A 12,483-nucleotide genomic window follows, 5' to 3' on the forward strand; every position below is an offset into this window, starting at 1 on the left:
TGTGTGTGTGTGCTCCTATTCCTGCCCACTGTTTGTTATGTAAGTGATGGCAGGCAGGCGGGAGAGTAGAGTATGGTTGTTTTAAAGTGATAACCACTGCCATCATGCCCACATGTGTGTGACACATGGGGCCTGCAAACCACCCCCCACCCCCCCCCACCCCCACCCCCAACTGGGTCACACCGGCACAATCGCACCATCTGCTAAGTTAAGCATTCTTCTCATATCAAATACCCACAAGCCTCTAGCACACTCAAAAACAAAATCTTAAAGGGAAAGTTGACCCCAAAATGAAATTCTTCCATTATTTGCAAACCCCTATAACTTTCTTTCTTCTGTAAATCACACAAGGAAAAAAAATTGTTTAAGCAGCTCTTTTCAATTGAAAGAGACAATCAGTGACCACAGTTGTCAAGCAAGATTTCAGTCCTGTTTCTCAGACAAAGCTATTGTATGGCTTCAGAAGATTTGTAATAAAGTGCACAAGTCATATGGGCTCATTTAATAAGACCTTTATGGAGCATTTTGTCCTTTGTAGTGTTTGACAGTCGTTGGTCGCCATTTACTTTAATTGTGTGAAAGAAAGCAGCTTGGACACTCTTCTAAAACTTCTCCTTTTAAGTTCCACAGAAGACAGAAAGTCATATGGGTTTGAAACAACATGAGGGTGAGTAAATTTATTTTTTTTGGATGAACTATCCCTTTAAACAGACACCATATTTCTTTTTTTTTCTCTCCCCTTTTCTCCCCAATTTGGCATGCCCAATTCCCAAGTCCTCGTGGTGGTGTAGTGACTCGCCTCAATCCGGGTGGCGGAGGATGAATCTCAGTTGCCTCCACGTCCGAGACCGTCAATCCGAGCATCTTATCACGTGGCTTGTTCACGCTATTCTCCGCGGCATCCACGCGCCCCACCAAGAGCGAACCACATTATAGCGACCACGAGGAGGTTAACCCAACGTGACACTACCCACCCTAGCAACCGGGCCAATTGGCTGCTTAGGAAGCCTGACTGGAGTCATTCTGCACGCCCTGGATTCTAACTTGCGACTCCAGGTGTGGTAGTCAGCGTCTTTACTTGCTGAGCTACCCAGGCCCCACTTCTATGGTATTTAAACTAGAGTTTATGCATTAGGAAAACAGCACATAATATTGGTCTTTTCTTTGAGATAGATGTGGTTTTCAGCTCTTACCTGAGACAGGAACAGGAAGACAGCCACAAAGACAGCTCAGCAGGTCTAGAAATGCACCACGTGTCACCAGACATTGATTCCACCTGTGTATTTGTGTGTGAGAGAGATTGTGTAAATAACCATTAATTATACCACAGAATTTCATTGTATTATCTCAGCGGCATACAATCCACTGTCATCTTTATTTCACCACTCATTACATGGCTCCAAACATATTTGGAAACTAAAGCAACACTCAGCTAAAAGGACAGTTCACCAAAAAATTTAAATTGTCTCATCATTTACTCACCCTCATGCCATCCCAGATATTTACAACTTTCTTTCTGCTGCAGAACACAAAGATTTTTAGTAGAAGATTTCAGCTCTGTAGGTCCATACAATGCAGTGACCAGAAATTTAAATGTCCAAAAATCGCATAAAGGCAGCATAAAAGTAATCCAAAAACTTATCCATGTGTTCAGAAATGATAGATAGGTGTGGGTGAGAAGCTGATCAATATTTATGTGATTTCTTTAATATAAATCTCCACTTTAAACTTTACATTCTTCTTCTTTTGTTTTTAGTGATTCACATTCTTCATGCATATTGCCACCTAATCTTAATTTGTGTTCTGCAGAAGAAAGTAAGTCATACACATCTGGGATGGCATGAGGGTGAGTAAATAATGACAGAATTTTCTTTTTTTTTGGGACAACTATTCCTTTATGCACATAAAGTACAATTAGTCACAAAAAAGTAACTATATCAATAACCACATAATACAATGATCAATCAACAACAATATACATTTACAAAAACAAAACAACAACAAACAAAAAACACTATTTACACACTTAGCAAATGTCATACACTCTAAATTGATAATGTGATGAGACAAACAAGTTAAAACTCACATAATGGTAAATCCTAAATGACTCATAAAAAGGGAGTTAATTCCAATTCACCATTTATACCCGGATACACTGTGGCACATAATGAGTGGAATAAAAAAGACTCCCTTTGTAGTAAATGTTTTAATGTATCCCCCCACCCGGGGTAGATTCGGCACTACCATGTCCTGTCTCTTTATAGTGTACCGCCATGGGATGAATTTCATTTGTTGATCTAATAGCATGCTTATTTTCAGCCAATCGATCTTTTAGGTGTCATTTTGTACATCCAACATAGAAAGTTTCGCATTTACCACACTGCAACCTGTACACTACATAAGAGGTATTGCAATTTGCAAAATGTCTCATATCATAAGTAATACCCTTATGTACATCGGGAAAGGACATGTTTTTAATACGTTAGGACAATGATTACAATGTCCACATGGGTATGTGCCTATAGGTTGTGTGAGCCAGTAACCCCATGTGGCAATGAGCACCTCTCCTCACGATTCTTTTTGGATACATTTTTAAGCCTAAGTAGCAGTCTTCATTTTCTATTCCTAAAATAATATTTGTTTAGAATAGATTTAAAACATGAATTTTGATCACTGGTACGTCTGCTTGTAATTCTGTGACAGCTGAAGGGAGAACAATGAACAAAGAGGGAATATAAACATTATTTTCAATCCATTGAGTTGGAAAACCTTTCAGGGAAGTATTTTAGAAAGTAATTTAAAAGGAATTAGTAATTTGATAACTGCTTCCAAAAATGTGAGCAGTAATCTGATTACAATAATCTGTTTACAATTAGTAATTTGTAGTCGATTACTATTTTTGATTATTGCAAAACTAGTTGTTTTCAAACAGTGAACAACATATCTTTTACTGAAGTGACATTCTGTTAAAAGTATCATCCAAAGTCAATCAAAAACTCTAAACAAGGTTTAAACATGTTTAACAAATTACATCAGTAGCCTATCGCTACTCATAAGTTTGTTGTGCTCAGACTTCAGGTGACTGAAGAGGTTTGCCGTATTTCCCCTTTGGCAGCCACCCACGTTCTGCAAGTTTTAAATATTACTTCTGAGTGTGGTTGGTTATCCTGTTAAAAATCTAAATACTCCCACACAACTGATATGCTTGACACCAGACCTTCTTTTTTAGCCGATTGGTTCATGTGCAATACTTCACACTTTATATTGGATGTCTTTAACAACTACGTACTTATATTTAAATAATTGTTGTTCTGAGAAACCATCATGCGATTCATATTAGTTGCTGTAAATGTTAGGGTAAGCATTATGGTTAAAGTTAAGGTTAGGGGTTGGGTCATTGTTGGATTCCAAACAAACGCAGACTTTTTAAAGAACTAGGAAAGCGCACGCACACTCACACAAAAGTTTCCTCATCGTTCCTGTATCCACTGTCACTGAAAACATACAATCATGCAAACAGTATATGTTAATATTATGCTATTACAATAGTGTATGTTATTAAAGTATATTTAATATACTATATATGCTATTACATACTATTCTAATAATTTTTTACTTTTTACACTAATGAAGATGTAGGGACAGGTACTCATACAGATTTCCTGATTTGATTCCGATTCACACGCTTTCGATTCGATATTGATTCATATGGGGACATTTTAGATGTAATGTCCACTTTGCTTAATAATGAAAGAAATTCTCTCCCAGCTAATGCTGTCAATTATACTAGGGACCTTCTTACTAGGGACATTATGAAAATATCAATTTTACTAATTACATCTGATTTAGTTTTTCATCATTTTGGTCACATTTTAGCTTTTTAAAAACTAACAAATCCATCAATAAATTAGATATTAAATTGCATATATTATATTTTGTTACATGTTTATTGTTTACATGCATTATTTGTACTATTTACAAGTATTTATATTGATTTTTTGAACGGTTTGTGCAAAAACCAGTATTGTCTCATTAAGAAAACCGGCACTTCTGTAAATGAGCGAGAGCATATTAACAACAGAGGACTTGTATTGCTGTACATTTTTATTTGTCATTTTATTTGTTTTTGATCAACAACTAACTGTAAAGAACAGAAAAGGTATTACAAGAGACATTATTCAATAACAATGGGTTGCATGGATCTCACCTTTAGATACACGGAACGATTCAAACCACACTTTTACTCTCAACTTGCTGCTGAAATTCTTCACCACTAAACTACACAAACACTGATGAGTGAAATCCGAACATTTACCAGCCAGTGACTAATCATAGACATTTTATTCTAAAAGTGCAAAATTTGGTTGCAAATGCGAGTGATTTCCTCTCATTGTAACAGAGGGTTGCGCATAGAGCAAAAGATCCATCTTGGGATTTAAGATCCTTCAAAACGTGATGCATCGGAAAATCTATATTTTTACCTAGTCCTACCTACAAGAGCATATTTCCATTAGTCAGAACAACAGTGTAATTACAGATGTACATGCAATTACTTTAAACGCATATATGTAGACACTGCTTACAATGTAATTATGATAAGTACATAGTAGTTAAGACACGTAATATAAAGTGGAACCCAACATTTTTATAAATTCTATATATCGCGCAGGCCTAACAGAGTGATTGAGAATATTTCCTGACTGGTTCTCAGTCATGTAATTGAGAGCAATACATATGTTACAAGTCCACACTGGATGGGGATGCTGAGGGTAAAGCATCACATGTGCTGCCCATTGGCATAAAGAGAATTCTGGGCCCATATCTCACACAAAAGGCACGTCTAATATTTGCGGGTGTGTGTGTCTGTGAGAGAAAGACCACAGTGCAGCAAATGCTCGTGAGCATGGTTAAGAACAAGAGGGCCAGTGTTCATAATGACGTCAGTAGTCCATCATTCAGATATTAATAACACGGATTCTGCCTCTCTCTGAATGTCTGGATTCATCTGTTTGTGTCCCTGTGTTGCTCTCTTTAAATGCACATTACTGCTCAAAATGCAAATTAACAGGATTACCGGTATACACAGAGAGACCAAGTCAAACAGCCTGACTCCTGAGTTATTTGTGGTTTGGTTGTTTGGGGTATCACTATTACCCCAAATTCAATAATTATTATTTGGGGATGTCATTTCTCTTTCATTTCCTCTTTATTCCTGTATATCAAGTTGTTCTGTCATTCTTCTGCTATAATGCACTAAACATGACCTAAATCTCTCTCTTCTACTATAAATACAGTATGCAGTACCACTAAAAGATTTGGACACACCTACTCCATCTTATTATATGCATTGTAGGATACAATATTCTATTGTACATTTGTATGAATTAAAAAACAAACAAACAAGCAACTTTAAAATGGATAAGCTGGACCAGATAATGAAGAAAAAGAATTGTCCATCATGCATGGGAACTCTTTCAAAACTGTTTAAAAGTGTCCCAGGATGCACCTTTTGAAGTTGCTTGAGAGAATGGCCAGATTCTGCAGAGTTGTAATCTACAGCAGACAAAGGGTGATTACTTTGAGTCATCGAAAATGTAAGATAGTTTTGAGTTGTTACATTTATTTTTCTTTTGGTCACTGCATAATTCCCATACTTCCATTTCTCTTATTTCAGAGTTTTGACGACTTTTTTATTACTATTTTCCACATTTCAGAATTATAATATTCTCTTTCACAACGCAGTGCAGCAAGTCCTCTTAAAATGTAGCATACTACTGTTTGAAACACTTTGTTGCATACCGTTTTACATACTTTTTGAAAATCAGGCAGTAAACAGTACTGTACAGTATACAGTAAGCTGTACACTGATATTCCACTCCAAACATAGGCAGTCTCTGCTGACATTTTCCTAAACTTTTCCTAAGCCTCACTCTGTCTCTATCTCTCTTTAAGCTGTTTGCTTTAAAGCATCAGTTTGGATGAGTGAGAGAAGGGCACATTGCTGTGTCGAGCACCCTACAGCGCTGGTGTCCGTGTGCTGGGTTAGTGAGCAGAGAGCAGTCTCTGAAACAGGAGCACAGAATACATAGAGCTTGCTTTACACAGATGAGTGAGTCTCGGGCAGAGGTGTGTACAGGCCCTCAGTGGCAGGCTAGCCAGAACTCTGAGGAAACATAGAGATCAGACAGAAACCTTAGAGGGAGATTAGGCAGATAAAACAGAGAAAGATAAGACAGAGAAATCATGGAGATCAGACAGAAATCAGAGAGATAAATCAAAGACAGATCGGACACAAATCATTTGGAGATCAGACCGAGGTCACTGATATCAGACAGGAGTCACAAAGTAATCAGAGAAAGATCTGAGAGATTACAGAGATCTGACAGAGAAATCATTGAGAGAGAGAGAGAGAGAGAGAGAGAGAGAGAGAGAGAGAGAGAGAGAGAGAGAGAGTGAGATCAGGAGTCAGATAGAAATCAGGAGTCAGAGAAAAATCAGAGAAAGAGCAGAAAGAGAAATGACAAATATCAGTAAAATTAGACAGAAATCAGAGATCAGACAGAAATCAGAGAGAGATCAGACATGAGCCAGAGAGAGATATCAGACAGAAAAAAATAGAGATCAGAAAGAAATCATTGAGAGAGATCAGAAAGAGAAAGAAAGAGATCAGAGAGAGAAATCATAGATTAAGCAGGAATCATAGAGAGAAATCAGAGAAAGATGAGACATAGAGAAATTACAGAGATCAGAAAAATCAAACAGAGAAAGCAGAGATCAGACAGAAATCAGATCAGATAAAAAAAAATAAAAAAAAGATATCAGAAAGATAAAGTAGAGAAAGAGATCAGACAAAAATAATTGAGAGATATCAGACAGAAATATCACAGAGATCAGACAGAGAAATCCAGGAGATCAAAAATACCAGACAGAGTAATTGCAGAGTTTAGAGATGGAGAGATCAGAAATATCAGACAGAAAAAAAAAAGAAAAACAAATGTGAGAGATCATATAGAGAAATTTATTGAGAGGTCTGAGAAATCAGATAGAAAAATCACAGAGAGATTAGACAGAGAAATCACAGAAATCAGACAGAGGAATTATAGAGAGATCAGAGATCATAGAAAGACCACAGCTGAAAATCATAGAGAGAGAGAGAGAGAGAGAGAGAGAGAGAGAGATGGAGAGACAGACAGTAGAGGAATATTCAAGCAAGTGGACAGTGGATAGTAAGACGGTTATATGCATGACAACCCAGTTAAAGAGTGTACGCTGGGCTGAAATAGAATCTCTATACTGGGTTACAGCCACAACATGGAAGCCACTCATTATGCCCTGGGTGGGAGAGGCATAGGGCAAAACAAGTTTGACCATGAAATACCAGGCCTGGCTCTCCAGCTGCAGACACCCCCCGACACTGCGGGCCCACACCCTGTATCCCACATATGTAGCCCAGTCCTGCTAACACGGTCAGGGGGAAGGCCAGTGACGGCCGGCCTCTCGTGCTCCCTCAAAGGTGCATGTATTTATAGTGACAAACTACACAACTTGTGACTGACCACAAACCAAAGGCAGCGGCTAAGAGCAAAAATAAACACCCCATTGAGGTCCATAATTCAGCAGGGTGTACACAGCGACAAAGACATGCGCACATATAGATAAGTACATTTTATTTATATAGCACCTTTCAAGAACAGACGTCACAAAGTGCTTCACAATAAAAGACTAAAAGGCAAATAAGAAAGAGTAACAGACATAAATTCAGACAACCAGATAAAAACAGGAGGCAGACAAAAATGCAAACTACAAACAAACAAATTTAAACAAAAGCAAGTCTAAACAAGTGGGTCTTTAGCTGCTTTTTACACCCTCTGGGGTCTGAGGGTGTTTTGGGTCCTGGAGAAGTTTTGACATGCCTTGACATCTGTGCATTTTTCAGTTGCTTAAAAACATATTAATGGCTAAAGTCTGATAACACTGTATTCAGCACAAACTGGGCTACAATAATATGTGAGCAACATGTATGTACATGTTTGTATTTTTGAGAAAATAACGTTAATGCGTGGTTTTTGAAAAAACAACAATTTTAAGTCACTGAAATAAGGCCATATAACACATACTAAATATTTGTTCACAAGACTTTTGAGAACTGGATCTTGTAGCCTAGAGTTTTTGCTACAAAATGATGTGAAAACCATCCTGATCACTCATTCATACAAAACAATACAGTCATTTAACTTTTGTAAGACACTTTTAGTGTTAGAAAGACCATATGCGAGGAGGCGTGAATGATCGTGAATATTGATGTGATTCACACCTGAGACAAAGACCCCTCCCCTGAGAGAGAATGAATGTGAGGAGACTTAATGATTGAATGTATTGTTTGTAACTTATTCACAAAATCAAGTTTACATTAAAAGAGGTAATCTGACTTTACATTTTCTTTTGCACTTTGACAACTTCATCGACCGGGCATATTTACAGCACATTTTACACATTTACACCCGAACAGATATTTGCGAGCACAAGCTTCGTTGATGATAATGAGGCAGCATAAATACTAGTTAAAATATAATCTAAACATTCATATTATTTTTATATCATATTACATATCATATTGATATCATACAGCATACAATTTAAATACCTGCTTTAGCCGAAACAACATTTAAAATTTAACTAAAACTTGCCTATTAGGACATATTTCAAATTCCAATACTCTGAATCCTGGCTGGCAAGTCTGGAAATAGTCCAACTAGTAAAATATGTACATGTTTACATAAAATAGAATGTCAACTTATGTACGTAAAACTAAATGACTTACTCATCCGAAATTGTATCCTCGGCTGGATCAAGTCGCTCTTCAAAATGCAAACGTTCACGTCGGAGTCCCGCTCTTCTTCTGAGGAAAATGTGAACTCTTCGTCACTATCCAGGACCATCTGAAGAGCTTCCTCACCTGTGTAGCGTGCCATCTTCCAAATGTGCAGGAAAGTGAATGAATCAGATGATGAACTTGATGCTTTTTAAGGCACTGCTGGGGCCGTTTACTATTTGCATAGATCGTCTCAGCACATTACCGTATGAATAGCGCCCTCTGCACGTGGGTGTGATCACATTAGCGATAATTAGCTGAGCCAGGAGAAACTGTACATCTCTTTAGTTTCATACAGATTACATTGTTGGAGAATATTTGTTTTAAATTTGAGTTGTTTTATCTAAAAGTAGACATTTAAAGCTTTCTTTAGACATATGTTTCATTTTTGTGTGATAAGTATTCGCAGAGTTTCAGTTCATTTTTGTGACGTGTTTCAGAAAGATGCTCGCGGAGACAGAGACGGCTGAAAGGGCACCGTTTATTTTCTTTATTTTACAAAAGCACAAGGTTTTGTTGTTATTGTGAGTGTACACAAATAAAAGTAGACCCTTTATAGTCTCTAATGATGTCTTACACTTATCTGTATGCCCAAAAGTGACTGAGTATTTTAAGTTGTTTCCACTGTTATGAGGAAAAAATCCAGCAGGACGCGCCGGTGCGTCCGTCGACCCCAGAGGGTTAAAAGTGTCCACAGAAAGTTTTCTCAGTATTTAGCTGTAGAAAATTATCTGTCATCCAATCTTTTATAGAGTTGAGGCAATTCAAAAGAATAGACAGTTTTGAAACATTTTGAGGCTTAAACAAAATGTATAATTTACTTTTTATTAAGTTTAATTCAGTAAGGAAATTCACTGCAAAAACTCCTATTGTTATCAAGTGTTTTTGTCTTGTTTTCCATTTAAAATTGTCTAAAAATCCTTAAAACAAGATACATTTACTTGAGAAGCAACATATAAAATATTTAGACTTGCTTTAAGAGAATATATCTTAAATATAAGTGTATTTTGTATATAAGTGTGTTTTTTCATTTGGTTATATTTCTGCAAGTGCTGTTAAGACAAAATACACTTATATTCAAGATCTATTCTCTGAAAGCAAGTCTAAATATCTTATATGCTGCTTCTCAGGTGAATGCATCTTTTTTTAAAGGATTTTTAGATATTTTTAATATTACCATTTTTAATATTACATTCAACATTCTCAGATAACTATTTTTTCTTCTGCAGTATAGCTGCTAAAGAAAATGTACATTGTTCTAAAGGAGTTTTAGATATTCATATTGGAAAACAAGCCAAAACAAAAACAAATCAAAAACGTATTTTGATGCAGTATATAAAGCGGCAAAGACTAGCCTCTCTCACCTTTCTGTTCACTTCAATCCATCTTTAACTCACAAAAAAACAAACTCTCTCTTATTAATAAAGCTGTGTATTGCCAATTTTCTTCCTGATAAGAAATTCACAGTGACATATATTATGATTCAATAAGTCACGAGCCATCACGTTATAATCTAGCTGCATTAAGCGCGAGCGCTCGAGTGACCAGCGACAGAGTGTGCCTCAGCCGGGTGCAGTGTCAATCTCTCCCCCTTAGATCGGGACATTCACGCAACTCATAGAAGAGGTGCTGACCGCACAGAGAAATGCCAGTTTCAGAGTTTGTAGTTATTTACATGATCTGCTTCCGTATTATTTGAACTTTAATAAAATCCACTCATTATGGGATGTAACGCCGGGGTGTTTCCTTTAAAGTCGCTCGGCACACAAGTTTTGTTTCAGTGGAGCGGCAGCTCCAGCTCCACATATTCCACAACGAGAGAGCTTCTGTATTTACTTATTTTGTATTTTTGTATTATAATTCCCTCATACTTTGTGATCTACATCACCTGAAGCTGTTTGGAAAGTTTAGAGTGCATCTGGAATGTGAGCTGTGTTTTCTTCCTCTCCTCAGTCAGGCGCGAGCTGCAGTGCTGCTCTCGCACGTCATCATTAGAGTTTAATGTGATCTCATGTTATGTTAAATGACATCAAATGACAATTCGAAACGAAAATTTTTGTCGATTTTACTGTCGACATTGTCGATAACGTCGACTAATTGTGTCAGCCCTAATGCAAACAGCAACGGGCCCAGGACAGAACATTGGGGAACACCACAAGACAGTTTAGGCTTGATGCTGACCTTTGACACACTAAGACAGTCAGGCTGGTCTTCAAATAAGATAGCAAGGAAATGCTGTAAAAGCCAACTTCTAGACGGATGCTTTTATATGAGCAGTTTTGGAAAGTCTGGACACAATCTGAATCTAATTAGGCTAATTTTCTCATCAGTTTGACATGATTTTTTATTTTACAGGCTTCTCCCAACAGCAGAAACAAAGCATGTGTGAGCGTATTTCAAAGGCTGTTATTGATTGAAGCAGCCTCAGAATTCAGGTGCTTGCCAAAAATGTACATCAAAGAACAAGCACAAAAATATATTTATACGCTCACAAGGTGTCCTAATTAGGCACAACGCAACAAGTTTCCAGTGACAAGTAATTTGCCTGTCTACAACAAAATGGTGTGTGGCACAACATGATCACAGACAATCTATTTGGTGTTTAAAATACAGTGGAGCAGGATTTTCAAACAATGAGATTTCATTGTGGGCGGGCTACAATGGTTTGTTTGGTCCATTTCCCAGGAAGAGAAATACTGCAAATTTAAAATGTGTATATCTGCTAAAGGTTATTTATTTATTAATGGATTTATTTATTTTACTTTTAGAAGTACACTTGCATTCAGATGTCTTCAAAGCTAATTTAAAGACTAAAAGCAACAAAACTCAAATTTTTAAGACATACAAGAGTGCAGCGCGTAAGCTGAACAAAAGAAGCATACACTACTTTACCTTCAAAATATTTGTGTGTGTGCATGCTCAACCCCTTCTGGGTGCACCATGTCGGCTGATCTGATTTACTGTTTTGACAACACACAGTGGATTAATTTCCCCATGGGGCCTGGATGTTACCGAGGACATCTAAATAAGAAGCTGTTGCAGTGTGCGTGATTGGCAGTGCTGGAGAATGCTCAAGCGGTGGCAGAGGCGTCAGGTTCGGTTAGTGCTGCTCAATCTGTTTCCCTCGTTAGCCGGCTTCTAAAGGGAACCAGTGAGTTGTGTCAACAGGGATTTTTGGGTGAACTCAGTGGGGTTCAAGAGTTTTACACAGCAAAGCTGGTTATGTAATCAAAATGGCACTTTGAAACACTGTGCTGACATCATTTTGTCCAGGTATGAAAAGTCTGTAATGCAAATCCAGGGTTGTGGCATATTTTTTTTTTTTTTTTTTTTTTTTTTGCCGTGTGAAAGTGTGGGTGTGTTACGTAATTTAAATTTTGCAGAAATCTGTATAGGTTGAAGCTATTTTTATAGTGTGCTCGGACATAATTGCTTAAGCAGAACAACAAAAAGTCCTTAATTTAGGTCTGAACAACAATATTTTCAACCTGTTTTCCCACAACCCCCTTTCTGTTTTTCGTTTTCACTTTCTTGCACCATGTCTGTTTTCTGTTCAGATGAAAACACAGTAACATTTGCTTATGGTCAGAAATGTCCATTAAGAAAGCTAA

The 12,483-nt window shown here is 37.3% G+C and overlaps 1 pseudogene; it reads right to left on the bottom strand.

Moving 5' to 3' along the window:
• The window catches only part of LOC127414316 (thyroid adenoma-associated protein homolog), a 145,302-nt pseudogene that overhangs the window by 35,425 nt on the left and 97,394 nt on the right, over positions 1-12,483 (bottom strand).

This window comes from Myxocyprinus asiaticus, chromosome 23 (assembly GCF_019703515.2).
Source record: "Myxocyprinus asiaticus isolate MX2 ecotype Aquarium Trade chromosome 23, UBuf_Myxa_2, whole genome shotgun sequence".
NCBI classification, from domain to species: Eukaryota; Metazoa; Chordata; class Actinopteri; order Cypriniformes; family Catostomidae; genus Myxocyprinus; species Myxocyprinus asiaticus.